Source organism: Lissotriton helveticus, chromosome 6 (assembly GCF_964261635.1).
Source record: "Lissotriton helveticus chromosome 6, aLisHel1.1, whole genome shotgun sequence".
NCBI lineage: Eukaryota > Metazoa > Chordata > Amphibia > Caudata > Salamandridae > Lissotriton > Lissotriton helveticus.
The window spans coordinates 797119637-797146223 of record NC_136067.1 but is presented as its reverse complement, the minus strand read 5'-3'; positions in this window follow the sequence as shown (position 1 = coordinate 797146223).

Below are 26587 nucleotides of genomic sequence, written 5' to 3'. Positions count from 1 at the left end.
GCATAATTTGCAAAATACAAAGTCACATCTTAAAAACTATACATTAAAAAACCAAGCTGTGGGAATAAGTTTCCTGGATTCATGTTAGAGTTCATAATTTTCCATGTTTGTGGGCAATGACCATTGATACGGAATGTTAAAAAACGGGGAGGGCCCTGCCACTCGATGCCCCGATGCTTCTACCCCTTGTGTAGATTGTCTCTGCCTTAAGTCTTGGTCGAGGGGTGACTGCCATGTTTGGATAAAAATCGTGTAGGTCCCAGATGGATATAGGGCAATCACCTTCTCGGGGATGCAAAGTTTGGAGGTAGGGTACGATTAGTCTGCTTCTAAATCTAATGAGAACCAGGTCGCCGGCAATGTCTTTTTGTAGGGGACCTAACCAACCCACCCTTCTAACGGCCGTGATTGTACCATCAAGGTCTAGAGGCAAGGGCCTGTTTTTAGTTAACCAAAACCTGACTTTGTTCAATAGGTCTTGTTCCCATTCTGTTTTTCCATGTTTGATTGGGGGAACTCCCGCAAGGACACACACAAAAGGAGCGGCCTCCGGGGGTAACTGTATGTGGGTTGTTTTATAAAGTTTTGCTCTAGTGGGAATGTTTTTTGATAATCCAGGTTTAAGGTAAACTTTGGAGGCAACTGGCGGTAGTGTGTTACTGACTAGAGGATTGGTTTGTTCATTACTGCTTTCTGCAAGTGGCAATGGGACTTCGGTTGTACCAAGTGAGTGGGAACAATTAGGTATTGCAATTTTCTCAATATGAGATAAGTTAGCCCTGATACTTTTCTCAATTCCCAGGAGACTGTCCTCTAGAGTGATCATTTTTTCAAACAACGGAGAAATAATTGATCTAACCATTTGTTCGATCTGAGACAGAAAAATCAGGTTGAAAGGAGGTACTGGTTGGTCTAGTATTTCCTCCAAAGTTGGGGGGGAATTAGCTATGGTCAACGGAGGACTAGAAAGTTTGGGTTCATTCCCTATGGGATTCACCCCCAACCCGCTTCCTTTTACTGAGTAAGAGCTGGGGAGGTACTATATTATGCCTAAGTGCATTTTTAAGTGATGAGGGGTGTTCCAGTGGGCTGTCGATTGAAATTGATGTGCTGGTTCTTTTCGCAGGACTAGGTTGGGGAATTTTAAGATCATTTCTATCTTCTATAGTGACATACCTAGTATTACAAAGAAAATTTAGCTCGTCCAGTAGTGAAAGGTTTGGTGCTGTGCTAATAGTTTGTTCAAGCCTAGTGAGTGTGCTATCTGAAATCTCACTAGATACATTCGTGCTGGAAGTGGGCGGAGGTAACCTTACATGATCTTGTGACCCAGGACATAAGCCTCTTTGGCTACTAGAGTTCTTGGTATCCCCCTTGCGAATCATGATGGAGTTTGCTGGTATGAGATTTGTATAGGACAACAAAACAATCTGGTGGTATTCGGTGATTTCCGGCCAGTGTCCTGTGAGGTTGATCCTTAACGAATATGTAAGAATTGATCAATAAGTCATTACCTCAGTGATGTGATGTGACAAGGTCAAGAGGGGTGGCCCGTCCCGTCCTCCTCCGGCCTCTGAGGGCCACAGAGGGCCCGCCCTTTGCCCGGGCTTAGCCCGGCATCACCCGCGCGCATCACGCGACGCGGAAGGGGCTCTGTCCTTTTCTGCGCCTTCCGGGCGCGTCAGTGGAAAGGGGCGGAGCAAAACAGGCAGAGGTTTGTGGGGGTTGTAGTCCCCCCGCTCGGCAGCCGCGTGGAGTTCCGGTCGCGGCGGCGGGGGGGACCAGCTCCCAGTAGTGGTGTTAGCGCCGACTGCGCTGTGATCAGTTAGATCCCCAATTCCCCCGGTGAGTTTCCTGTAAGGATGGTCGCCCGCTCCCCCGATGGGGCTCTGTCCTTTTCTGCGCCTTCCGGGCTTGTCAGTGGGAAGGGGTGGAGCAAAGCAGGCAGAGGTTTGTGGGGGTTGTAGTCTCCCCGCTCAGCGGCTGCGTGGAGTTCCGGTCGCGGCGGCGGGGGGGACCAGCTGCCCGTAGTGGTGTTAGCGCCGACTGCGCTGTGATCAGTTAGATCCTCAATTCCCCCGGTGAGTTTCCTGTAATTGAATATTATTGATCATGCGGCAGACTTGAAGAAGCAGGTGTGCCCGCAAGCACATATTGGCTGCATACAATCGAATCAGGTGACATCTAAAACTGTACTTGAATGTGTATTCTTGAGACTATGGATTAAAAATGTGAATTATTTTTATTTTGCAAAATTCTTTCAGACCGAATAAATTCAGAAATACCTGTCTTTTGCATTTACAGGTATATGGTTTAAATATATTTAGTGAAGATCATGCCCTCCCTGAAAATATTGCACTGGTATTCGTGGTATTTTGGTATTCGTTCACATGTTTATAATGATGGCATATTTAGGAACCTTGTACATTGTTTATATTGTCCTATTACTTACCGGTAATCTTCATTACTCCGGGTCCTGTTGTCCTCGTCCCCTTCGTACTGAACAGTGAGATTAACCATCTCAACGACAGAAAGAAGAAAAGCAGGGATGCTGGTACGCCCCTTCCTCTCCCTATAGGGAGTACATATGGGTACAGTACCCAGCATGCCTCCTGAAGCACCAAGCCCAAGATGAGGGCCGGAAAGCCCGGGAGGGATGGTACGAAGGGGACGAGGACAACGGGACCCGAAGTCCCCTTCGTACTGAACAGTGAGAATACCCAAGCAGCAACCGGCCATCATCAAACAACAAACCACCAGGTCACAGCCGTACAGCAAATCCAGCAATTTATTGCAAACAACAGCACAGCAGAAGGAAACAAGGTAAATCAGGAAGACACAGCCCTAAGAACCCCCAAACAAAAGTTAGTGTCATCCCCCAGAACATTCCGGATACGGTAATGCCTAACAAAGGTATTAGCAGAAGCCCAAGTGGCGGCCCTACAAATTTCAGAAAGGGACACCCCACGAACCTCCGCCCAGGAAGCAGTCATCCCCCGAGTAGAACGCCCCTGAACGCCAGCCGGGGGGGGGGAGAACCAGAAAGGGAATAGGCCAGAACAATAACCTGCTTCAACCAACGCCCAATGGAAGAAGAAGAAGCACGGCAACCCCTGGAGACAGCACCAAAACAAACAAACAGGGAGTCAGAAAGCCGAAAGTCACGGGTCTGGTCCACATAAACCCGCAAAGCCCGGTAAACATCCAGCAAGGACCAAGGAAGGTCGTCCCCGTCCACCTGAGCAGAACTCAAAGCAGGCAGGACCAGCTCCTGAGAGCGATGGAATTGGGAGGAAACCTTAAGAACGAAGGAGGAATCCAAACGAAGAACCACCCCGTCAGCAGAAAAAGACAGAAAAGGCTCACGAGCCATCAAAACACCCAGCTCCCCCAGGCGACGAGCAGAAGTTATAGCCACCAAAAAAACAACCTTGAGGGTGACAAACTTCATATCAACCTCCTCCAAAGGCTCAAAGGGAGCAGCAACCAGAACCCTCAAAACCAAGGGAAGATCCCAGAGAGGAAAAGAAGGACGCACCACAGGGCGGGAATTTGAAAAACTGCGCAACAGTCTGGAAACCAGACCATCCACATCAGGTAGTTTCCCCCAAGGGGCCCGAAAAGCCCTGATAGCAGCCCACTGAGCCCAGAGAGTAGAGACAGACAAACGCTTCTCGAACCCATCCCAAAGGAACGGAAGAACATCCGGCAAAGAACAAACCAAAAGCCGACAAAGCCAGGCCAAGACACCAACGCTCAAAGTTACCCCAATGTCTACCATAGGACTGAAGGGTAGAAGGCTTCCGAGACTGCTGAATAGCCAAGGCTAAATGCTCAGGGAGACCCCTATTCCGCCACCCCTGCCTCTCAACCGCCAAACCGACAGCCGAAGCCGCCGCAGGGGCAACATCGGAGAGGACCTTAACGGAGACAGAGGGAAGGGGAAGAACCACGGACCCTGAACAGCCAACTGCATCAGCGTGGGAAACCAAGACCTGCGGGGCCAGAAAGGCACCACAACCACCACCTCCCGTTCCTCCAGCATCAGCCGAGACAGAAAGCTAGAGATCAGAACCAGAGGAGGAAAGGTGTACAGCAGGCGGGAAGGCCAAGGAAGGGACAGGGCATCCACCCCCAAAGACCCCTCCTGAGGAATCCGGGAGAAGAAGCGGGGAAGCTGCGCATTGTGCCGGGAAGCAAAGAGTTCCAGAAAGGGAAGACCAAACCTCACGCACACCAGACGAAAGGCCACCGGGTTCAAGGCCAACTCCAGGGAGGCAGGAAAAAAACGACTGAGGGCAACTGCCACCCCATTGTCCACCCCCCGACATGTACAGCCACCAGGGACAACAGATGGCACTCCACCCAGCAAAACAAGGGGGACTCCACCGCGTTCCGAGACCGAGAACGGATACCTCCCTGGTGATTCAAGTAGGCCACCGTTACCGAGTTGTCCGACCGAACCAATACATGCTGGCCCACCAGAAGGGGCCGAAACCCCCGGACAGCCCGACACACAGCAGACAACTCCCGCCAGTTCGAAGACTGACGACCCGCCAGGAGGGACCATCGACCCTGAAGGCAATCTGACCCCAAAGTCGCCCCCCAGCCCAGAGCGCTGGCATCCGTCGTAAGGACCACCGGAGGAGACTGCAGAGGCAAGCCCTTGTCCAGATTGGATGACAGAGACCACCAACGCAGGGCAGGAAGTATCGACAGGGACACAGGAACCAAAAGGGACAAGTCCCCCGACAAGGGATCCCATCGAGACAGCAGGTATGACCACAGAGGACGAAGATGGAAACGTGCCCAAGGCACCATGAACACCGTGGCCGCCATCAGGCCCAGAAGGCGCAACCAAAGACGGACCTGGAAGGATCGACCCACCAGAAACCGATGCGCCAGAGAACACAGGGTCACAGCACGAGCCACTGGCAGGAACACCCAATTCAAATCCGTGCAGAAACGGGCCCCTATGAACTGCAAGTCCCAAGACGGGAGAAGCTGGCATTTCTGTAGATTCAACAGGAACACATGGTCCCTCAAGGCCGCACACACCAACCTCTGATCCGCCAACAACCGCTCCGCGGAGGGATCATGCAGGAGCCAGTAGTCCAGAAACAGATAAACCATCATCCCCTAGAGGTGCAAGAAAGCCACCTAGGGGGCGGCCACCTTGGTAAACACCCTGGGAGCCGACCTCAGGCCAAACGGAAGAACCACAAACTGGTAATGGACCCCCAGAAGACAAAAGTGCAGGAAGGGACGGGAGAGAGGATGGACAGGCACGTGATAATAGGCATCCTGAAGGTCCAGAGTGCACATGTAATGACCCCGGAGAACCAGGGCAATCACCCGCTGGAGAGTCTCCATTTTGAACGGAATACGCAACACAAACTTGTTCAGGGCCTTGAGATCCAGAACAAGGCAAACCCCCCGTCACCTTGGGCACCAGAAAAATAATGGAGTAAAACCCCCGACCCAGCTCCCCCGGAGGAACTACTTGAACAGCCCTTTGTCCAACAGAGACTGAACCCCCAGAGACAGTTCCGCACGTTTAGACTGGCAGGACGGCCAAGGAGTCAGACGGACCCCCGAGTCCGGAGGTGGGCTGGAGAACTCCACCAGGTACCCCAAACGGATCACGTCCAGAACCCACAAGTCTGAACAGGAGGACATCCAGGCCGGAAGAAACAACCAAAGCCAACCTCCTACCAAGGGACCGACCTCGGACCCCAGATAGTCAGGAACAAGGCTTCGCAGGAGGGGACTTCGCCTTCTTGTCCCGACCCCGACCAGGCTGAAAACGACCACGACCCTTGGAAAACTTGCTGCGAGAAGAGGGCCGAAAGAAAGGCTTCAGCTTAGAAAAAGCAGGAGCAGCCGAGGGCAGCTTGAAAGAGGGGGAATGTTTCTTCTCCTTGAAAAGCCGATGAAGCTTGCCCTCCAACTCCGCCCCAAACAACATAGAACCCTGAAAGGGCAAACGAAGGGCAGCAGACTACTGAGCCGAATCGGTCTTCCAGTCTTTGAGGACCACGTTCCTACGAGCAACAATGCAAGCACCCCCAGACAGAGCAGAGGCACGCACCACATCGAAGGAAACGTCCGATAGAAACTCCACCTGACGCTCAATGTGAGCCAGAATGTCAGAACAGTCCGTGGCATCATCCATGGAACCAAACAAAGTCTTCACGTCCGAAAGCAAAGACTGAGCCACATAAGTCCCGTAAATGCCAGCCCGCAGCACCAGATGAGAACCAGAATAAACCTTACGAAGGGATGCATCCACCCTCTTATCAACAGGATCACGCACAACAGCATCCTCGGCCAAAGAGGTGCGCCCCACCAGACTCGCCACAAAAGAATCCACAGGAACAGAGTCCGGCAAAACCTTAGCCATATCCTGAAGAGGATACAGCTTGGCCATGAAGCGAGGAAGCAGGATGTGATCCGGATCCTTCCATTCCCGATCTAAAACTTCCTTCACACATGGATGAATAGGCACAACTACTGGTGCAGTGTACTAGAACTGGCAAAGCAAGGAACCCCCAGAAGTACCAGGGACATCATCCGCAGGGAACCCCATCTTCGCCTTAACATGGCTCAACAAGTCCGGCAACATATCCTTATCGATATATTTGCGTTTAATCAAATCAGCGTCCAAACCATCCTCCCCCGAACCACAGGAAGTAGAAGAAGAAGAAGACAGAGGCGCAACACCTCTGGACCGCGACGTGGACTTGGCCTTGGATCCCTTGGATCTAGGACCCCCATTCTCCAACAATGTCTCCTTAATCAGGGCCTTCAACCTGGCATCACCACCCCTGGAACGATGCCGTGAACGTCTAGGCGAAGGAGAAGAGGAGAAGGAATCTGAAGAAGAAGAAGCCACCGCCAGATGCCTGCGCTTAGCAGCCTGCTTCCCCATGGCAGAGAACAGCAGGGAACCAGAGGCAGCCAAACACCCCCAGCAAGGCAAAACCAGGAAAGCCAACAAGCAAGCCTGTCAACGAGGGACCCAGGCAGCAGACAGCAAACAGCACGATCCCAGAACAAGCACCATGCACCCAGCCACAGCCAAGAACGAATGCAGGGGAAAAAAGAAAACAACACTTCTTAAAGGCTCCAAAAACCGCTATGCAGTACTCACGAGAACGACCGGCAATGCAGCATCGAAACCGCCGGCAGCCGACCATCCAAAAGCCTGACTTCCTGCCCCAAAACAAAGGAAGTCAGGCGCGCGCCGGAAGGAAGCGCCCCAGCCACACAGGGGCCGCCGCACCACCGGAGCACCTCCAGAGCTCGGCCACGTCCCGAAAAGCTAAGCAGAACGGAGACGCGGCCTGGACACATCCAGCAGCAGGCAGAAATCGCCAGGACGTGCCCCAGGAGACCCCTCAAGACCGGCAGGAGGGGAAACCCGGAAGACCAGCCTCACCCGAAGCCAAGCAGCAGGTAAGGTTCAACCGGCTCCTGGATCCAAAACAGAAAAAATGTCGTAAGACAGAAAAAAGAACAGGAGGCATGCTGGGTACTGTACCCTTATGTACTCCCTATAGGGAGAGGAAAGGGCGTACCAGCATCCCTCCTTTTCTTTTTTCTGTCGTTGAGATGGTTAATCTCACTGTTCAGTACGAAGGGGACGAGGACAGGAGGGACCTGGGGGTAATACCAATAGCTTTATTTATGATGGAAGAAAGCTTTACAAAATGTAGTAAAGCAACAAAAACGACTTGTTTAAGTGAGTCAACTTAAAAGAGTAGCATTACAAGACTCACCAACGATAGCAGGATGAAATGAGGTCGAATCATCACACAGCATATTCCTAGTTTAGCATGAGGGACACCAAATACTGTTTCCTAGGACATACATTTGACTTTTTGTCCAGTCTTTCGTATTACTACAATGAGCTAATGGTAGACCACATGCAAAATGTACTGTTAACATTCAGCTCTGCTTTGTAATTATGCAAAAATCACAGATAAATGTCATTATTAGTGCGTACATATCGAAAAATATGCCTATCTATTAGGGGATTGTAGTTTAGACAGTGCTCTGAAGACATTATTCTGGGCTAATAGGAAAAAAACAAAGGACTCTACATCACAAAATTCTCATTAACATTTGACAGAACAAGATGAGAAAAACATTCTTTGAAATAGGTGAGTATGCTTCAGTTTTTCACTTGCAAGGAGCTGATAAAGCTGCAATCAGTTTAGATTTCAAGCAGCCTTCACAGTCTGAAAGAAAATCAGCAGAGCTGTTAAAACTGTGATTTGTTTTCCCAAAGTGTACTGCACTTAAACATAAAAAGGTGAATTTGGAAAAAATGTAAATACCGACATAATTTGATGCATTTACTTGAACAACAATAAAAATTTCCCATTAATGCTCCATGCATCCAAATTATTCTGCGAAAACAAAATTGGTAGTTATCTTGGTCTTTATTTAGAGATTTTTAATCTTGGAAATATTCTATGACGTCTGGTAAAAACATGCAAAATACTGTTGTAATTCAAAGACCTTAACAATGTACCCACTATAAAGTAAGGAAATGTAGGAAAAGTAATATAGAGATTTAAGAAAATAGTCTAGGTTATTATCCCAATGACAAAATATTTAGATCCAAATCTGAAATATTTGTGCTTCAAATTCCAACTTTAGTCCAACTATAATTTTAATAAAAGATAAAAAATGATTTAGTCAAGGCATATTTGTGTTTGCTTTATGCTAACACTGATTCAGATGTTTCCTCTCACAAGAGATTTCGTCCAAGCAGGACCTGTGAAACTGTATGTGTGAGATGGCTGTATGTGCTCCACCAGCAACGTTCACCGCTTATCTCTACAAACTAAGGCCCAGATTGAACAAATAAATCATGCAATACAGCGCAGCAAGTAAAGGTGCCACTAAGATGTGCCACTGTCCTGCTCTTTCCCTGACCTGGTGTACTTTTAGCTGCCATGTGTCAATGCAGACACCCTTGTGCCATAGTGCAAGTGTGTCTGTGTTATGAGAAGCATAGTTTTTGTAAAGGAGGTGTTGCTTTCAGTACAACAACGTTAGTTTTCTTTTCACTTTGCATGTGTGCTATAGAATGCAACACCCGTGCAAAGACGGGAAAAACTAGGGGCATATTACCATGGCAGGCGAAATGAAATTATCGCTGCTTTTGCGGCCTTTTTCGGGCGATAATCTCATTGCCCTATTAGCAAGCTGTCGCTAACATCAGTTAGCGACAGCTTTTAGGTGATAGCGGGCGGTTTGGGGCCCGCTTTGCATGTCAGCGATATTTATCGCTAATGACATGCAAAGTTGGCGTACCCAACCTGTTAGCGACTGAAAGCAGTCGCTAACATCGCTATCGCCTATTATCAACGCAGGCGTAGCGATTAAAATATTCACGCTAAGCACGAATATCGCCAAATGCTAACGCCTGCTCAGACCACTTCTTAGCCTGTATATCCAATGGGAGGTTAATATTCAGGTTAAGTCCCTATTAATGATAATGCGTGAATATCGCTAAATTTCCAGCGATATTCCCGTATTTCACCACTATCGCCGGATATGTTATCGCTTTGGAGATAAATGTTGCTAATAGCACGTTATCTCTGAGATAAAATCCGGCGAAGCGCTGCGATAAAAAAAATGGCGCTAAGCTTATTTAGCGATAAATATCGCTAGTTGTTGATAATATGCCCCTAGGATAAATGTAAACCAGTTTTTTCGTTACGCCTGCCTGAAGAACGCATAGGATTTTGAGGCAAATCCCTGTCTTCAATTCTCTGTAGGTGTTGATTTGCATCAAAATCCGTGTGTGGTTGTGCATGAATGCCCATATACCACTTAAGGAATGCAGTGTAATGCAAAGCAGCCCATGGCACAGCTTTGTGATACATTTGTGCACAATCAGACGCAATAATCGATTTACGTTGGAGTCAAATTCCCACCTCTACACTTTGCATCAGGTGTGCATTGAAAAAGTAGTGCAAAGTGTTTGAAAATATGAGCCTGTGTGTGAAATACAGTGATGCAATATCTCATGCATGTGCATTTTATCTATGAGGGCATTACTTAACAAGATTGCCCACAGACAGTTTATATAAAATGTATAATACTTGAAAGAATTGCATGTTACGCATGAGTCAATGTAGGCAATTTCTCCTAGACCCAAAATATCGGTATTCTCAGAGAAAGGTCCGGGATGTGTCCAGTCTGGAGAGCACACAGAAAAGGCAGCAACTTTGAAGGGATTTTCAAAACTTCTGAAGCATGTTTAGAGTATCTGTATAAATGGGGTGGAAAGGTAACTCAAATATTCCATTGTATGGGACTCGAGAGTAAGGGATTGCTTTGCTGGAAAAATATTTTCTGATTCTGGAATAAACATTATTTCCATTACTCTTGCTGACATTTTTTGTGACTACTCCACATGTCGAAATCTGAGAAGGAAACCTGTGACAATGTAGATTTTCAACTGTTTAAACATAGATGCGAATGCTTATACTACGGAACAAAGCCCACGATTCTACTTTAATCGTTTGTGATAGCAACATACAGAGTCATTTACAAATAAAAAATATAATTGCCCAGTCTAAATAATTAATTTTTTCCCACAATAAAACTGAGTAGAACTGCGATACTGTTTCCTTTATTGTGTTAAAGGATATTTGATGCCCTTGTGGTAATTCATCCAGTCTGATTTGTATGTTTAGTTCCACTCTGTGCATAAGTGATCATTGAGGGGAGTAACTGCGGTTTTTGAGCCAGCTGGACTCCGACCGTGACCTTTTCTTATAGTAATAATAACTGTTGTTCAGTAATCTGCCACAGCAAAACTACAGATCTAACTAATTCTTTACTAATAGACGTGGCCTATCGTACACCGCTTCGCCAAAGGGCATGGGCAAATTGAGTGAGAGAATCACATATTTACATCCTTTTGAACCAATTGTATGGGTATTCCATATATATGGTCAATTGCTTGAGGAGGAAATTATTTAGCAAAATTATTTCCACCCAGTGTCTTAATGTGTAAATAAATATGTCACAGGGCTCAAATGTTGCTCAAAAGACTATGGGGCATATTCTCAAGGACTTATCGCCGACTTATTGGCACTTAAGCACCACAAAAGTGGTGATAGATTTATCGCCCTATCCACAAGCTGGTGCGAACTGCTGACATCACCAGTTTTCCGGCGATAGCTGCCGCAAAAACATTGCCATGGATGACAGAGGCAATTAACGCTAATGAGATACAAAGTAGGCGTTCCCATGCAAAAACCCACGAAAACACAACTTCTCGACATTCTCAACGACCAGCCAGTTCTGCAATGCGATCCAAAAACAGGTGATAAGGCGTGTTAGCAGCAGGCATTTAACACCTGCCTTTTACTGGTGTTAAGCAGGACAACAACTTACAGTATGAAAGGGAGCCCAGCCCAGAGCCACATCTGAAGACCGACACATGTCATGGAGCCACTAATCATGCAGCTCGGAGACCCAGGAGGGCCACAACACCCACCGCCACCACCCCCAGGACCTCCCCCAGCCTCCCCCAGACTACCACCGAGGCAGCACAGAAAAACACAGCTGACCTTCCAAAAACGGTATGGCCCCCAGCCACACAATGGCAGAATGTGGGGAGAGGTGGGATAAAAGTATGTGTGAAGGAGGCAAGTCACTCATGAATAAGAATGTACACAATGCCAAGTGTGGCGGTGATGTGATGGACAGACTTCAGTATGCAGAGCACAGACATGTCCATGTGGGCACAAACTGCTGGTGTTCGTGGTGTTTTGGACAGTTGATGCAACCATGTCACCTCAGGCAGTGGGGGAGAGTGTGTGATTCCAGAACTGGTGCCCCTGCCTCAATGTAGCTCAATTCCTGGACCCTTTATGATTGACTTTTTTGTGTGTATGATTCCAGAACTAGTGCCCCTGCCTCAGTGCAGCTCAATTCCTGGACCTGTTATGATTACATTTTTGTGTGTGATTCTAGAACTGGTGCCCCTGCCCTGCAGCTCAATTCCTGGACCTGTTATGATTAAATTTTTTGTGTGTGATTCTAGAACTGGTGCCCCTGCCTCAGTAAAGCCAAGTCCTGGACCCTTTTATGATTTAATCTTTTGTGTGATTCCAGAACTGGTGCCCCTGCCTCAGTGCAGCTCATGTCATGGACCCTTTATGATTGTATGTGTGTGTGTGTGATCCGATGATCACTGTTCTCGTTGTTGCCAGCACCAACCACTCCCTGAGGGCTGACTTTCACTCACCCCACACCCATCCAGCACAGGCGTCACTGGACATGTGACTCTGGTAATAAAATGGGGCAAGGCACACGTGCCCATAGCCAGTTCCACAATCTAAGTGTGTCTGTGTGGTCATTATGTATGCATTATGACTCCAGGCCATACCACATTACATTGTGCTGTGGACAGCAGACGCAACCATGTCACCTCAGGCAGTGGGTAAGACCTTGGACATGTAGCTTTGTCGTCCCCCCCTAAAACCGTAAGCGGAGTGGGCTGGGTGGGCGTACGCCAGTCCAGCATAGGGGTGTGAAGAATTTGCCCGGGGCTCTGGGCGTAGTTCAGTATTGTCCTGAACAAGGAAGTAACTAATGCATGTGTCACTGTGTAGTGTCGGCGCCACCGGGCCCGCAATTAACAATGTTGCAATGTAGCATGCACTTGGAGAGCGGGCTCGCACAAACAGAGAAATGAAGGTGCGCAAAAACGCTCAGGGTCTTGGCTCATACATGACAAGTGTTGTATGTATCTGTATTGCCGCAGCATTAGCCAAATGCGTTGCCCCTACTCGCAGCCAGGCATGAACTCTTCATCTGTGTCTGCTCTCTCCTTACCATAGGCCTACACTCATGTGGCAGCCCACCTTCAACGGCCAACTGCACTGTGGTGTCATCAGGCTTGTGGACATGTGCAGACAGGCATGACAATGGTGTGCCGTAGGAGTGCAAGTGAAGCAACCGCGCAGCGCACACAAGTAAATAGGCTCATGGGGAGGGAGGAGCAGCTTTGAAGCAACGTAACACACAGTGTGCCGCACATTCACCACATGTCAAATATGAATGCCAAAGTCTCACACAACCCACCCCACCCCCAACAAGCCACTTCACAATTCCTGAATGCAAGCAGATGACAAACTAAAATTAGGGGTGAAAGCTTCTTTTTCTGAACTATCAGGTGGGAGCACACCTGCACCTCTGACCTCAGAATTGCATCTTCCCGGCACCCCCTGACAGATACTATAGCAGCTATGGTGACTCCCACACTATGGACAGCCCGACGAAAGACCAACGTATACACACCCCACAGACAGAAGTCCTTGCTCGAAGTTATCTTGCATGGAATGGCCTTCACAATTTCTGCAACACAATCACAGGCTTACAACCATTGCGCACTAAAACAACTCATTTATCCGAGCTGTGGCATTTCATCCACAGAACTGGTGCAGGTCAGAACAATGCCGCTTCAACCAGAGGCACTGACGCAATGTCAGAACATCCCGGACACATTAGTAAAGTTTTTATTTAGCATAGTTACTTAAAACCGTTGCTACAAAATATCTCATTGCAGATTTAAAACCAATTAAAACCAATTAAAAAACATTATAACCTAATGATATTTGCAACGCATTAAAACAAGCAATTATTGTAGCAGCATTTATCCTTATACCTATCTGCTGTGCGCTAATTCAGTCTTTGCCATTTTCTTCTCTACTTGTATTAAAAATTTTACAAAGCAACAGTTAAGCTGCGTGTCCTCGGGTGCAAAACATGCCAACACAGCTTGTCTCCGTGTGCGAATGCCTCTCTGGTTAAAAAGTGGTTTTAAAAACCGTCTCCTTTCCTCAGTTAATTCTTTACATGTACAGAGGAAATGCAGCATATCTTCTTGCATTGTCCCACATAAGCGGCAGTTGGAATCAGATTGGGTTTTCAGCCAATTCGGAAAGTGCTTTGTGCATGGCAACAAGCCTAGTCTGTATTTCAAAAATGAAATTTTTGTATGTTTAGCAAAACCCAAAGCTAGATACTTCTGAGCCCCCAGAGAGGAATAGGTGCTCAGAATCATCCAACCATGCGACCTCCTTGTTAAGGCTGCCTCATCTTCAATCCAGGATTCATTTCGCACCGATTTCTTTGTTAGTTTTTTAAGGAGGTTGTGACTTGTGGGTATTGCCCAAAGTTCTTTAAGACCCAGCGTTGCGACGCATGTTGCTAAATATTTTGCCGCTGGTGATGACTCCTTCTGTTGTAGCTCTGTCCATAAGTGCCAATTTAGGGTGCCAGGTTCAGATTTCCTTACTTTGTCCCAGAAGATGATTGTTGCACCTTTCCTTGCAATGGTCTGTTTTTGCACTCCAAACTCAAGCCCGGACACATGCACAACTCCTGTCACTTGGAAATGTACGGTGCACGTATGCTGCATTCACTGGGGGCACTGCCTTTGGCAGTGCTGCAGATCAGTTACCGGCTAAGCTTCCGCCTTGCCAATGTTACCTGCCTGCAGCCTGTGTTGCATTGTCGATCGTGCATATTCGAGTGGTGCATGGATGTCTGCCTATCTAACAGAATGGTAGATGAACTGGATTTTGACATGTGTGTGCACCCCTGCTGGCACACGACCTGGAGTGTCACCGTGATACCCATTTATGGGATGCCTTGCTACTTGTCATACATGCTGGCAGCTGGAGCTGGGAGATTGGCGAATTCTCGTGTGCATTGGCCTCATTGAAGCGCTTCCCTATTGGGCTGTAATGATAATTGGTGAAAGGGGGTGAACGCAGCACATCTGTCCGGACCTGCTAATGGATGGACTCACCGTCCTGTTTGATGAAGTTCACAATGACCTCATGTTGCAAATGATGACCTACGAAGCTGCAATCGCTTTCATGGACGAGTAACTACGTACCTGCAGCCATAACTGATTTGAACCCTTTGCATATGTCCCACAACCTCGTTGCATCTTGGAAATCTGGTCACATATCCCACAACAACAGTGGACATGGCTGCATTCGCCTGGACTCTGACTACATTAGCGGGCAACAACGCGGGTTAACACACACCTGTGAAAGGTGAGGCACTCCCCTGGAGTGGACAGCGGCGCTTGGCAACATTCCTCATTCAGACATACTGCTGCATTGGTCTGCATGTTGTGGCACTTATCTTGCCCATACTGACATGCATATGCTAATAAAGTCTACGCACCTTCACTTGTATTCAACTGTGATGAGTGTTGATTTTAATGACAATGTATCTGGGTCATGGCCATACATGTGCATTGATTGCATTATCCAGGGAGTATATTTTTGTTGAATCACTGTCCCTACATTCATCCACACATTCATACTTGATTGATCATAGCCATGACTTATCTGTGTGTATTAGAATGTTTTATTCACATTCAGTGGTGTGTTGAAGCTGGCGCAGTACAGGGCCATGCAAACATCACTTTACATTGTTGCCCCATGGAGGCCCAGCCAGAGTCCTTTAGGGATTGCCAATTTCATCGGAAGTGGAAGACTTCAGTCTGCAGTGTGATTGCTGTGGCATGGGTGTCCAGACAAAAAAATGGCAGTCCATGTTGAGGTCCAAGGTGAGTGTCGCTGAGTGTATCGGGGTATCAGTGGAAGGTGTTATTTCAGGGTCTGATGCAGAGGGCAGAACCAAGCTGAAACCAGCCATATGGTGGAGATGAATGCTAACACTTCATTCTGACTACAAAGCCGGATTCATCATCATCTTTGTCCTCTGATGTGTCAGGTGCCTCACATGTTGGTGATGGTGTTCTGTCTGCATCACTGTGTGGCGCTGACACTTCAGGGGGTAGAGATGTGAATGGAGTGGTAGCAGCTGCATTCCTCCCTGCCAGGCCTTGAGGCGGCAATGCCATGAAAAGGATCTGCAGGGCATGAAAGATCCCAGCTACATCTCGCTGGTGTGCAGCTGTGGCAAACATTCTTTCTGCCTGCTTGCACTCCAAGCTCTCCATCATTCTTCTTATGTGACCCAACTCCTGGGTGACATTGCTGGAGCCACTCTGAATAGACAGTTGTTCTTGGCTCAGAGTCATGACTCCAGCGATGTCAGCCATAGATTGTTGGAGAGCATGGAGCGCATAGTGGGTGTCTGTTAGGTGCTGTAAGTGGTCCCTGATGGGACTTAGACACCCATGTATGGCATCTAGTTTGGCTGCCATGAGGTTGAACGCCACCCGCAGCTGACCAGCCATCTTCTCCTGGCACCCTAACACACAGCATTGGAATTACATGTGTTGGTCGTGGGGGTCCTGGGAGACAGCTGTAGTGTTGGGTGCTTCCAGCTGTGTAGTCTGTGCAGGGCGTGGGGTCTCCTCGATGCAGCTGGGCTGCCCTGCTCCTGGAGGTGGGGTGCCGGAGCTGTCCATGAGCTGTTGGAGGACATCCATGTCGATGTTGGAGAGGTCCTCTTCATCATCAGTGCAGTGTTGTTGGGTCTGCTCTGCTGGAGGTGTTGATTCTCCCTCTGCAATCGCATTGTACAAGTTTACTCACAGACTGCATGACAATGTACATTGTGACTGTTTGTGGGGAGATGCCTACTTGCTGCAGGACAGTTGACATTTCTACACCATCATAGGTGTGAGGTTGTACTTATACATTGTCATCCCACAGTCCTGCTACGCCACATGCGAATGGCCATTTTCTGCACTCGAGCGGCAGCAGTTGTGTCCTCTGTTCTGTTGTGAAAGTGCCGCTGTTTGTACACATTGTTGATAACGTTGAGGTGCTCGGATTCCTATGTGTGTGCTGCATTGTGGATGAGTTGTCCCTTCAGTGCTTATACACTGCTGAGATGTTGCAGACTTGGGTAAATTGGGCTCTTGGTCAGAGTTGTGACTCTTGGGCATGGTTTGTCCGCAGATGTGCTATACTTAATTGTGCATGTGTGCCATTGTGCCCATCTCCCTTGTCCTCCTAGTCCGTGGTCATTACTCACCCTGTTGCTGTTGGCTAAGGTCCTGTTTTGCAGTGTCTGGTCCCTCAACTCCTGCCACCGCCTCACCAATGATGGTCCCAGGCTGGTCCTCCGTGGGGCTTGTGGGGTTCTGGTTGTCCTCTGTACTTGCTCCAGCTACCTCCATGGTGCTTTGCAGTTGTATGTTTTGTTTGTGTTTTTGCTGCTGCTTTTATAGTGATTTTTCACACCTGACTTGTGGGACTTGCAGGCGTGGCGCTGCTTATCGCGGAACTTTTTATGGCTGGTGGGTCCATCGCAGCATTTTTAATGTTCCGGTTTAGATTGTTATTGCTGTCCCGGTGATTTTATCACGGACATTTGACGCGTTATTGGGGAACTATTTCATGTTACTGCTGTGTTGGGAATAGGGCGTTAACACAGAGTTATTTTCCCGATATGAAACATTGCGTTAACCCATTTTGGCTATGATTATCGCACGTTCTTGAGAATATTCCCCAAAGTCTGGTAGTATTGCAGATCGGGGTGTGGAATAACAAGGCTGCATATTTTTCATTCCCGATGATGCCTCATAAATCACAATCATACACTCCCTTCCTCTTTAGCTCACTCTCACATGTTCCAATTGTATCATGTTTTAAGAAGTGAGTGCAAGCACTTTAGCACTGGTTAGCAGTGGTAAAGTGAACAGAGTCCTAAACCTAACAAAATAAAATAATGCAAAATAGGAGGGTGATGGTAAAAGGTTTGGGGTAATACCACTCTCAGGCTGACAGGTCTAATAGCAGCATTCAAGGAGGAGGTAGGAGAGGTGGTGTTTGTGGAGAGAAGGTAGCAACTGAGTGCAGGGTACATAAGTGGAGGTATGGGCATCCATAAATGAAGGTTCAAGGGTTCATAATTTGCGTCAGAGGTTTGAATCATAATCATCTTATTGATGTCGAAGGAGCTCAAGTTATTCTAGCTAAAAAGAAGGGAGGCAACATCAATAGATTGCTGCCATAGGGGATCTTGCTGCTATGATTCCCATTCAAATCACATCATAGCTCAACACAACCAAGGTAAAATTCCTGCTATTTGCCAAGAACAATAAACAAAATACAGTACACATTGGGCTCAATGACCTGAGGCTTGATGGATTCGAACCACAGTTTTCTCTGAATGCCAAGCTACTTGGATTCACCTTGGACATCCTGGACACCAAACCCACCCTGTAGGAACACTTTGTAAAAATAAAAATAAAAGATTACCCGGTACCAGCTTTCTCTTCAAAAGAAAATCAAACCATTTCTTCCAGATAGCAACTGAGAACCTCTGTTCAAGCCCTTTTACTCCCACATCTAGATTTTGGTAATGCCCTACTCAAAGGCCCCCTGGACTCCACACTAGCACCCCTTAGGGGCATCCTAAATGCCCAGATTGTCTCATCAAGGACCAAAAGAAACATGATCACATCACCCCAATCCCGATTGAACTTCATTGGCTCTCTTTATGCACCCGCACTGTATTCACAACCAGTGGTTTCATTTAGAAAGCTGTCATGATAAGCATCCCAAAATATCTAGGGGACAAGCTGTGTTAGACTTGGCATCTCTTGGCATGTTTCCCCTGTCTATTTGCTATCTGACCTCCAAGATGTGTCTCTGTTTTTGCTGGTTTAGTATCTCTATGCACTTTCTCATAGCTGTTGAGTGTTTAAGCGCGAGTGCTCCTATAATAAATCTGGTTATGGATTGGTGTTTACATGATTGGAATATTTGATGTACTGGTAAGTCCCTAGTAACGTGCACTAAGAGGGCCAGGGCCTGTAAATCAAAGGCTGCTAGAGGCTTGCAGTACTGATTGTGCCACCCACACAAGCAGCCTTTCAAAGAGTTCTCATACCTGCCACTGCAGTGTCTGTGCACAGTTTGTACTGCCATGTCGACTTGGCAAGTGCACCCACTGAGGGCAGCAGTGTCGATTTTGGCGGTGTCTGTTGTTGGGTTTTGGGCAAGGGTGGTGATTAGCTGGTCTTCGGTGACTTTGTTCCAGCTGTGGTAGGAGGTCCGTTATGGGTTGTGGTATGTGGTGGGTTTCTTGAAGGTGAAGTGGATGAAGTGGATGCAGTGGTGGTCGGTCCAGTGAAGTTCGGTGGTGTGGCTGAAGGTGACGTGGTTGCTGGTGGAAAAAGATGGGGTCGAGCATGTGTCCGGCGGAGTGGGTGGGAGTCGTGACGAGCTATTTGAGTCCGAGGTTAGCAAGGTTGTCAAGCAGGGTGGTGGAGTTGCTGTTGTTGGCATTTTTTGAGGTGGAAGTTCAGGTCTCCTAGGAGGATGTAGTCCATGGATGCAAGGGTGTGCATGCTGATGAATGAATGAATGAATGAATGAATGAATGAATGAATGAATGAAATTATTTATAGAGCGCACGATGGCCAAACGGCTTCCTGGCGCTGAGAGGTCTGGGGAGCAGAACAAACGAGTCCAGGGAGGGTTAACAGGAATAGGCCAGGGCAAACAAGAATGTTTTGAGCGCTTTGCAGAAGTGTGAAAAGATAGGAATAGAACGCATAGAGAGAGGGAGGGAATTCCAAAACCGGGGTGCAAGAACAGAAAATCTAGACCCACCAGTGCGAGTTTTGCGGAAACGGGGGACCGTGAGAAGGGCAGAAGAAGATGAGCGGAGAGTGCGGACAGGGGTGTGGGAGGAGATAAGAGAGTTGATGAACGCCGGTGCAGAGCGATCAAGGGCCCGGTAAACAAGGCAGCCTAGTTTGAACAAGGATCTCTGCAAAATGGGTAACCAGTGAAGGGATTTGAGGACGGGAGTGATATGATGAGTTTTGGGCACGTGAAAGATGAGACGGGCAGCCTGGTTTTGGATTGCTTGAAGGCGGCGAGTTTCGTAGGCCGGGATGCCCACGAACAAGTTGTTTCCATAATCCAGGCGGGAAGTGATGAGGGCAGAAATGATAATTTTAAGGGATTCAAGAGAAAAGAAATGAGAGATTTTTCGGATCAACCGAAGGGAAAGAAAACAGGAAGATACTACAGCACTGACCTGGCCATGCATGGACAGGTCCTGGCTGACCTTAATGCCCAATGTTTTGACGGAGGCAACCGGGGTGGGAGGGGGACCAAGGGAGGGGGGCCAGAAAGCAGAGGACCAACGGCTGGATGAGCCGCCAATCAGGACAAGCTCAGTCTTATCTGGGTTGAGCTTGAGGTGATTGGTGCCCATCCACCCAGAAATAAAGAACATGGTGGAACGAAAAAAGGATAGGGAGTGAGAAGAAGAAGAAAGGTCAAAGACAAGCTGGAGGTCATCTGTGTAATTAAACACCGAGACCCCCAGCTGAAGAAGAGAAGAGATAAGTGGGTGAATATAAAGATTGAAGAGAAGAGGAGAGAGGGAAGAACCTTGGGGAACCCCACAGGGCACCGGGAGGGGGAGGGCAGAAAAACCGGGGAGGTGAACAGCTTGTGAACGTCCTGTTAGAAAGGACGTGATCCAGGAGAGGGCAGCGCCTCTAATGCCCGCTGGGCTGACACGGTCCAAAAGAATGTTATGGTCGACCGTGTCAAACGCAGCGGACAGGTCGAGGAGGACCAAGGCTTGGGGAGAATTGGTGTCAGCCTTGGCTTTCAGTTCGTCAAGAACGGCGAGCACCACAGATTCGGTCGAATGACCCGAGCGAAAACCCGCTTGGTGAGAAGCGAGAAGTTGGTTCTGCTCAACATAAGTGGAGAGACAAGAAGTGACGTAAGATTCCAGAATTTTAGCAAGATAGGGAAGGAGAGAGATAGGTCTGAAGTTGGAAGGGAGGGAGGAATCAAGACCAGGTTTTTTAAGTATGGGGGAAACAATAGCAGATTTAAATGAAGAAGGGACCGATCCAGTGGAGAGGGAAGCATTAAGGAGGGAAAGAGGGGTAGCAGGGCAAGAAGAAAAGAGAGTTTTAAGAATGCGAGCAGGGGCACAGTCAGTAGGAGAGCCGGACTTGATTTTTGTGAGCAGAACTAAAAAAGAATCCAAAGAAAGGGGTGGAAAAAAGGAAAAGGAAGAATTAGACACAGAGGGGACAGAGTGAAGTGGAGTAAAAGGAGTGATATAAATGTTGGATTTAATTTTGACGATCTTCTCAATGAAGAAGTCGTTTAAAGAGGTACAGAGGGCCTGAGAAGGAATAAAGTTAGGGCAAGCACGATCGGAAGTAGCCAAATTGTTGACCAAGGAGAAAATCTCTTTAGATTTGTTGGCCGAAAGGATTACTTGTTCGGAGAAGTACTTAGACTTAGTCACGAGGATGGTTTTCTTGTACTCTTTAAGAAGAGATTTATATTTCTCCTTGAGGTCAGGGCAGTAGCTACGGCGCCAAAGGCGCTCAGAGCGTCTGAGTTCCAATTTGAGGGTCTTAAGCTCATAGTTAAACCAACGATGAGCCTCGTGTGGGCGAATGGACTTAACTAGCTTGAGGGGGGCTACTAGATCGCAGGCAGACGAGAGCCAGTTGCCAACTGCAGCAGCCTGTGAATCAAGGGAAGTGCCATTGAGGTCAGGGGGGGAAGAAGCAAGGGAGTGAGAGAGGGAAGACAGGTCAGCACGATTCCAGCTACGCGCAAAGACGTTCTTGGGGCGGGGGTGTTTGTGAGGGGAACCAATGTTAATAGTGAAGGAGATGAGAGAGTGATCGGACCAAGTACAAGGGAGGATGCTGGGGGGAGAAACTATGTCCGGGGATGACCAGACTTGGTCCAGAGTGTGTCCGAGATTGTGTGTAGGGGTCAATACGTGGGACTTGAAGTTGAGACATAAAAGAGTGGCCGTGAAGTCCTTGGACGCTAGATCCTCCCTGGGATCACCTGGCCAGTAATTAAAATCACCTAGCAGGAGAACAGAAGAGTTGTTAACTACAAGAGTAGCGAGAAGTTCCTGCAGGGAGGCCACAAACAGAGGCATACTCAGGGGGGGGCGATAAACAAGGACGACAGTGAGGGGCGCGGAAAGGTTGGTGGAGCGGGCGACCAGAAAGTCCACCCCAGCTATGGAAGGTTGAGAAAGGAGCTGGAATTGAAGGGTGGATCGGGCAATCATAGCAACACCCCCCCCGGTCTTGCCGTCGGGGCGGTCAGCCCGGAGGGCATAATAAGAGTCGGGGAGGATGGCTAGAATGTCAGGGAGAGAGGCCTCAGTGAACCATGTTTCCGTTAGAAACAAAATATCAGGGGAGTCAGTGGTGAGAAGGTTGAACAATTCCAGATGATGCTTGCCTGCCGAACGAGTGTTGAGGAGATAGGCAGAGGCAGTGTGAGTAGGCAATGAGGTTGTAATAGAGGGAAGTCTGATGTCCAGAACAGGCAAGGGAGGCGTAGAGCGTGGAGGAGTGACACGGTCTAAGTGAGGGACATAGATGCCTAGTGTAACGAGGTGCTGCATGAGGAAAGGGGGGAGGGGTACAGCGGCAGTGCAGGAAAGGAGTTGTCCAGATGTGTATATCAGTGAAGAAGCAGGGGTTATAGCCCCTGGGCCCGTCCGGCCGCGGACGGGCGCAGACGGGCTTAACTCTGGCGCAACTCCGGCGCGTTTACGGCGCGCCCGCTGCGCTCGTCCGCTGCGCTGACGCATGGGGAACGTATAAATAGGCTGTGACGAGGGAGGTGGGAGGAGTCTGCAGGGCGGGATGGGAGGGATGTTGTTTAAAAAAAAGTTACCGTCCAGCGCTCGTATTCAGCGCGACGAGAAAGCAGTGGGGCTGCTATTAAATCAGCAGAGAAGAGGAGAGAAGGTAATTAAAAAGATGTTTCCAACGCCCAGCGCGCAAGCCCTCTGCCACCGGGCTGCTTGTCTGCGCTGGGGGAAAAGTGGGCGGAGCCTAAATAGGCTGTGACGAGGGAGGTGGGAGGAGTCTGCAGGGCGGGATGGGAGGGGTGTTGTTTAAAAAAAGTTACCGTCCAGCGCTCGTATTCAGCGCGACGAGAAAGCAGTGGGGCTGCTATTAAATCAGCAGAGAAGAGGAGAGAAGGTAATTAAAAAGATGTTTCCAACGCCCAGCGCGCAAGCCCTCTGCCACCGGGCTGCTTGTCTGCGCTGGGAAAAAAGTGGGCGGAGCCTAAATAGGCTGTGACGAGGGAGGTGGGAGGAGTCTGCAGGGCGGGATGGGAGGGGTGTTGTTTAAAAAAAGTTACCGTCCAGCGCTCGTATTCAGCGCGACGAGAAAGCAGTGGGGCTGCTATTAAATCAGCAGAGAAGAGGAGAGAAGGTAATTAAAAAGATGTTTCCAACGCCCAGCGCGCAAGCCCTCTGCCACCGGGCTGCTTGTCTGCGCGGGGGGGAAAGTGGGCGGAGCCTAAATAGGCTGTGACGAGGGAGGTGGGAGGAGTCTGCAGGGCGGGATGGGAGGGGTGTTGTTTAAAAAAAGTTACCGTCCAGCGCTCGTATTCAGCGCGACGAGAAAGCAGTGGGGCTGCTATTAAATCAGCAGAGAAGAGGAGAGAAGGTAATTAAAAAGATGTTTCCAACGCCCAGCGCGCAAGCCCTCTGCCACCGGGCTGCTTGTCTGATGAAGTAGACAATGGAGTCACTGAACTGTGGCTGGGGTCCTTGGGGTCTGTAGATGAGGGTTCCTCTGAGGGTGGTGTTGGGATCGATGTGCATCTGGAAGTGCAGGTGTTCGGCGGTGCTGAGGGTGTCTTCGGTGCTTCGAGATTTTGAGGGTATTCCTGTGGACAATGGTGATTCCTCCTCCTGCTCAGTTGGTGCGGTCCCTGCGGGTGATCTTGTAGCCACCTGGGATGGCTATGGTGATGTCGGGCGCCGAGGAGGGTGTTCATCCAGGTCTCCATCAGGAAGGCGATGTCCAGGAGGATGAGTTGAGTAGGTCCCAGAGTTAGATGGCGTGCTTGTGCGTGGAGCGGATGTTGAATATTATACCTCTGAGGTGGTTGCATCCTACCCCAGTGGGGTAGGCGGTGGCTTGAAGGCTGGTGAAGCTGCAGCTCTGGCAGGAGAAGGGTCTGTGGGTGTGCTTCTGGATGGCCAGGAAGCAGGTGAATGATTGGCGAGCGTTGAGTTCGTGGAGGGTGCTGGTGTCGCAGCGGTGGTGGGTATTGTGGCAGTCGCAGGGGCCAGGGGGTCTGGCGCTGGACACGGTCCAGGCGCGTATGGGCGCAGACGGGCTTCCCTTTGGCACGCCTTCAGCGCACCAGCAGCACGCCTGCTGCGTGCAGCCACCATAAGAAGTAGGCCAGGGCGGTAAATTCTGTTCTGCTCACGGAATTTGCAGAATTTGGGTAATTTCGCATTCCGCGGAGAGCGCAAAATTGCCAAAAGTTCTGGGTTCTGCGACTTTGCGAAATTTTGTATTTGTTTGCATTCTCAAAATGTGTGTTCACAAGATATTTACCCCCCAAGCACGCAAACAGTGATTACGAACAGTAAAAAAGCATTGCGAACAAGCAATTCCACGTGTTCGCGGAATTTCTGCGTGTTCGCTGAGATTTTTACCGTTTAGCGGAGATTTGCGTAACGTAAACCCCTAATAAGAAGGGGAGGTGAGAGGGAGGAGCAGCTGGGAGGCGGGAGCAGTAATGAATGGGTGAGCGAGGGTGCAGGGCCACAGGGAATGCAGCGGCAGGCAGGGGAGGGCAACGGCTGGAATGCTGGAAGGGCTACAGAGAGACAAATGGGTAGAAAAGAGCAGAATGGAAGAAAATAGATTAAAACAGCAGACAGATACTTACAGCTCACCACCTCCAACTCGCGGCAGCAGCGAGATCAGGGAGCAGGGACATCGGCACAGTTATGCGGAGCTGTGCGGCTTGGGCAGCGACCTGCCTGGAGCACCATGCTCCACATCACAACCGCAACGGTTGAAACAACCTGCCCACACCTGCCTGGAACCAAAGGTACTGTTTACAAGTCTGCTGACACTAACGCTCGTCCACACTGACCCGGTCGGCCTGAACTGTTGGATTCTGTTGTTTTCAGCACCGCCGTAACCCTGGACGCAGCCACTGACTTCAAGGAACTGCCTTTTTAAGTCACACTTGCAAAGTGCCTATTTTTAATTACTTTGTGTTAGTCTTTTATCATTTTGGTCTTATTGCACAGATAAATATTGGTTATTTTTCTAAAACTGGTGTCGTATTTTCACTGTATTACTGTTGGTTATGTGCAAATGCTTTACACACTGCCTCTGAGATGACCTTGAATTCCCATGCCAAGCTACCAACAGAGATGGGGTTATTTTAGGATTGTTTCCCCCATATCCTGACTAGAAGGAAGGCCCCCTGTTTAGACAAAGGGGCAAACCATTGCCAACTAGAAACCCTCATTTCTAACAAGCTGAGAATCTCTTGTTTTTTTATTTTCCTTTTTTCCATCAGGGATTTTAGTCCACAGTAAGCTTATCAGGGATGTCCGGTTGTACCGATTGTTAAAACACCTTTTCTGTCTTTTAGGCGAGATTGATTGAGCATTGGATTTTGTTAGAATCTGGCCCTTATTTGGCGAGGATGTGATGAGTAGAGATCTGAGCAGTAGAGAGAAAAACAAAGAGATCCATGTTGACTCACAACTGGCAGAATGTCACCCATTGTGTTATGGGCTAGAAATCTATATGTGTCACTCAATTCTGAGCTCTCCAGTGTTCATTCCAGCTCTTAGAAGCAGCCATGACACATATGCCAATACTTGCTAGGCAGAACACCTTGAGCTTGTCACAGTATTCTTAACAGAGATGAGGTTAGGCTGTTGAAGAATTGACTAATTTTGATTACAATTATCTAATGTCTATAAGGTGCCAATTTTGTTTGATGTGTAGTGACTTAAATATCTCTATTTCCAATTTGACACTTTAGCATCTGATTTGTAATGTTGTTAATGAACATATTTTAAAGGTTCCAATTAAGTCTTCGATAGAGGTCGCTCTTTTGTCGATAATTTTGAGATTGGCTCAATAATACGTCCTCATCCATTATGTACATTCTAGTTCCACCCAACATCATCAGATTAGATAGACCAAGAAAAACAGGAGGCATCTTAGCATGCATTTTTTCACTCCTCGCTCACCCTATAAAATGCACACACTGCTCCAATACCCTCTTGTGAATAGCTAGGTATCGATATATGAAACAGCAATAAGACAGTATGCATTCTACACACTCTCTACCATCCCCGGGCAACAATTTTCTTTTCATTGAACAACTAATGGAAACCATTGCATCTAACTCAGACTGAGACATCAACCAGATCTTCCTTGGTAATTTCAACATTCACTGGAACAACTCTAATGATCATTTACTGAACACATTCAAAGCCTTCGTCTTGGACCACAACCTCACCCAATCATGTAATGGCCCTACACATAATAGAGATGCCGCGCTCGACCGTATTATCTCAAAAAGACAGAGTCATACAGTTGGAATTCATATCCCCTTGCAACTGGGCTGATCACTATCTAGTGTCCTTCCTTATTTTGCGAAGCACACTAGTTTACAGGGTCAACCACGTAAAACCAAACAATGGACCAGAGACCTGAGAAATTTTAATCTAACTGAGCTATCCTCTATCAGCAACAAAATCTTACAACCCCCTAAAAACAGGGTGAATGTTAACGATT